The 4415-nt window shown below is 39.2% G+C and overlaps 1 pseudogene; it reads left to right on the top strand.

Annotated features, from left to right (window-relative positions):
* The first annotated feature begins 2356 nt into the window (after positions 1 to 2356).
* LOC108289078 lies at positions 2357 to 3325 on the top strand (annotated as a pseudogene).
* The last annotated feature ends 1090 nt before the right edge of the window (positions 3326 to 4415 follow it).

Here is a 4415-nt window from a genome sequence, read left to right as displayed (position 1 = left end):
ATGACCCTTAGATTTGAACTTTTGTTTCCGTCTTTTCATTTACTGTGAAGATTCCAGAAAACGTCTTCTCTGTTGGTTACCTCCTTATTCCTCAGAAGCAATGCACTCTAAGATCATTTCCTTTCAATTTCCTTATAACCACCCTAACCCCATCCATAGCCTGTGTTCTGGTTCACCAGGTTTTAGATGCTCTCATTTTTCTCCACTGAGGGTGAAGCCATTTCCCTCTGGTGTGCTTTATTTTGTTTTTCATCACAGTTAGGCTCCTGCTGTCCTCTTCTTTCCCACGTAGTCTCTGCCCGATGCTCCATTTGGGTGTGAGTTCTGAAGCTGGCTCTGGCTTTGCTGTTTTGAATATTTATTCCCCTACTTACATATGAGCTGATGATGTTAGTCATCTCTGTCTCCTAATTATGCTACAGCATGGTTGAGGGTGGTTTTCTTTGCTTTCTTTAATGGTCTGTACATTTTCTGGAGGATGTATGAATTGATTCTAATTTAGACAGCTGCCATTATCCTCCAAAAACCTGTAAGCTCTATTCATATAAATTTTTAGGACATCAACAACTTTCAGAGAAGCCTAAGTGTTGATCAGATATTGAATAGAACTAGTCTAGCATGAAGTTGGGAGTATAGTATATTAGGAGCCTCAGAACTTTGCTGAGTTTTTTCCCTATTCTTGGGATAGCCCTTAAAGGGGATCAGTAGAAGCTCTCCAGGGAGCATAATACAGATCCTTGGACTTGATGTTCTCTATGATCCTTCCAAGTGCTGATATTCTATGGTTAAGTAAATCATGGGCTTTCCATTAATGCTTAATTAACAAGAAGATTCAGTCAACTGGAACAGTTTTATATGCAATCTTGTCCATTGATAATTCTTGGATTTTCCTCATTTTCTTTGTACTCTGGATTTTTTTGTAAGCAACCCTTTGAGAATCAAGAAGTGGGGTATAGAGAGGAATTCATTACTGTGTATTGTATACCCCTATTAGTGAGCTAAACTAAAATATCTAATTGGCATGAGCAATTTTCATTCTGCTAGATAAACTTCTTTTCCTGAAACAGAGCTTTATAATGCTTCCTGCTCATAATCATCACTTACTGAAGGCTCTGTGCCTAGATCTGCTAAAAATGACTCCACAGCACTCCCTCTTGCTTCTTACTACGGTAATTGGCTTCCATAAACTTCTGTCTACATTAACAAATTTTAAATCCCCTTCTGAATATCTGGTCCAGTGCTCTTTATAGAAAAATAAAAAAACTTTTCTAAACATGGTACTTCTTAGCATAAATATAATGCTTTCACCTTTTTCCATAAGCCCTTTCAAATCCATTTTCTCATTAGACCCATTTTTATTGAGCTAAGCTGGGCAGGCATTCTTAAAAAGTATTTTAGTTTTCACAGTATAAAACTAGGGATGACAGCAGTGAAGTGACTTGTTGAAGATCTATCTGAGAAAAGTAGATTTATAATGTGTTTCCTCATTTTCAGACAAATGTACATTGCCCATTAGATTTCTCAAAATCTGTAATCAATGCAGATTAAGTTAACCTTCGGTTCATTTTAATTCAATGATAATAGCACTGTGATCATACATATTAGGGATTATAGTTGATTAATTATGGGAGAGGGCCTTTGCATCAAGCTCATTTCTGTTTTAGTGATTACTGACACTTCTGAGTCACTGACCACAAGTCGTACAGTCTAACTGGGATTCCTGACACATTTGGTGGGTTCATGAGGTACTTCATAAAACCTTAGGATATAGGGAACAAGAAGGAAGACAAACTAACTTAAAGGTCTGGGGCACTGCATGTGTCCTCCAAGGCACTGGAAAACTGGCCTGACCCGACCCTCTGGTCTCCTGTAAAAGACAAAGGCAAATGATAGTACTTGAGTGAAGAGTGGGTGATCACATTATTGTGACTCAGCTGGGGACAAAACCCGATTCTAACTCTAAGAATTATCTTTTTGTCTACATGCCAGAACATGGCATCGGGAAAGGGCAACCTGCTTCTATACATCCCTAGAAATCATGGAAAGGCCAATCACAGTCTTTCACGCACAGAAAATGTGGCAGGACATACTGTTGACAACAAAGGTCTGTCCCCACTCTGGGAACACGCTGAACTGAGCATGTGTGGGGTGCTGGAGAAGCGGAGCCTAGCAGGAACCGACAGCCCATTATCTTCTCTGAGTGTTGCACACCTTTTAGATGTGTGTAAGTATACCAGCCTTGATGATAAGCAAAGTGAGACTAAAAGAAGCTAATAAATTATGCACTGTAAGAAGCCAAGTAGGTGTTGGAGCCCAGAAGGAACCTATCTGAGTCCACAGCCTTGACTTAACCAACATGTTAAACTGCCCTGGGATCCACCACTGGATTCAAAAGGCAGGTGCTTCACTATGTGAATGGATGCTTTACCTGTGTCAACCTCATATGCTTCACCTGAAAGCAGAGATAATACTGTCCGCTTTATGCAATGGCACAAAGATGGAGACCCCTGGACTAAGATGGCAGCCCGGGGTCGGGGGTGGCAGCCTGGCGGGGCTGGGGAGCTGCGACTGTTGCCAGGGCTGTGCAGGCAATTCTGTCGTGCTGAAGAATCCATACACCATTAAGAAACAGCCTCTGCATCAATTTGTTCAAAGACCACTTTTCCCACTACCTGCAGCCTTTTGTAACCCAGGGAGATACATGTTTATTCAAACACAAGATACCCCAAATCCTAACAGTTTAAAGTCTACACCAGGAAAACCAGTTTTTGAGACAAGGACCATGGATTTTTCCCACCTCAGCTGCAGCATTTTGCTCCCCTCTGGCTAGGCAGTTATTTAGGATGGAAGGAATACCAAATGTCTTCTTTGGACCAGATTTCATCTCTGTCACAAAGGAAAATGAAGAATAAGACTGGAATTCACTGAAACCAGGTATTTACTCAACAATCATAGACTTCTTTGCATCTGGTTTACCACAGTTACTGAGAAAGCATCTTCAGGAGAAGCAGGATCTGAAGATGATGAAACTGTGGCAATGATTAGGGAAGTGTTAGGTACTGGACTACGGCCAACCGTGCAGGAAGATGGAGGAGACATGATCTACAAAAGCCCTGAAGATGGCATCGTATGACTGAAACTCCAGGGTTCTTGTACCAGCTTCCCTAGTTCAATCATCACTCTGAAAATGGAATTCAGACATGCTGCAGTTTTATATTTCAGAGGTAGAAGGCATATAACAGGTTATGGATGATGAATCAGATGAAAAGGAAGCAAACTCACCTTAAAATAATCTGGATTTTCTTTGGGTACAATAGCCAGACTTGTTGATATTATATGCCAAGCTTTTATTATTAATATGCTGAAGAACTTGAGGATTAATAAAATATGCCCTCTCTTCAGAGAATGATTTTAAACATCGAATAAAGAACTTATGGAAATGTCTGGCACACTACAGCCAATCATTTTCCACTGACCGATTTTATTTGACTGTCTGGTTTTTATATCATTAATTCAAAAAGCATTTATTGAATTACTATTATCAGCTATAGCTTGTTTGTCGATCACTTTCTATGTGCTAGGCACAGTGCTTGGTAATTTTTGTTTATTATTTTATGTAATCCTTACAATAACCCTACAATGTAGGCATTGTTATCTTCGTTTTACAGGTGAGAGAGCAGTTTCAGAAAGATTAAAAGAAAAAGACGGTCAAGTATCTGAAAATTCATTTTTCAAAATCATTTCACAAAAAGAGTAATTTGCTAAATATTTAAGATTTTTTTTTCCATTCAATTTTGCATCAGCACCATCCCTTCTCTTGCCTTGGCTTTTACATTTTCCTGTCTGTGCATTTTATATAAGAAAAAATAACATTTCTCTTACTCACAAAATCTAGTGTTTCATGGTATTCTATGCTTATGACTTCCCTGGCACTGGCACTGCCCCTTGCAGGAAGGTCACTCAGTAAGGTGTCTTATTCTAGTTTATTTGCCTGAGAGTTTACAGTGAATTGTTATTCAATTAAAATATCATTGATTGACTGATCAGTAGATAATTGGATGAGCTAATTAAAAACTATTCATTTATGACAAATTGAGCTTCGGCGAATTGACCCAGGGCCGAGGTGGTGGCCAGCTTTCTGCCCTTGTTATTGTTGCTAGTGATTTATTAGCAGGTGGCAGGCGACTGACATCAAGTACCCTGAATGATGTGGTGCTCAGTATGTTTGGAATTTAAAACAAAATTTATTCTTCCTGATCTTGGTGCTCTGTGTAGTGAGAGCAGAATAATCTCTGTGAAAGCTATATCTGTCAACTATATATACCCAACGTCATGTTTATAAAAATGCCAATAAGGCATGTTGTTTATTTTCAGGCATGTTGTTTATTTTTGGTTTTGACTAGTCTCTAGCAACA

The sequence above is a fragment of the Cebus imitator genome, unplaced genomic scaffold (assembly GCF_001604975.1).
Source record: "Cebus imitator isolate Cc_AM_T3 unplaced genomic scaffold, Cebus_imitator-1.0 Scaffold391, whole genome shotgun sequence".
In the NCBI taxonomy this organism is placed as follows: Eukaryota; Metazoa; Chordata; class Mammalia; order Primates; family Cebidae; genus Cebus; species Cebus imitator.
The sequence above is the reverse complement of the archived record's forward strand: the minus strand, read 5'-3'. Positions and strand labels throughout refer to the sequence as shown.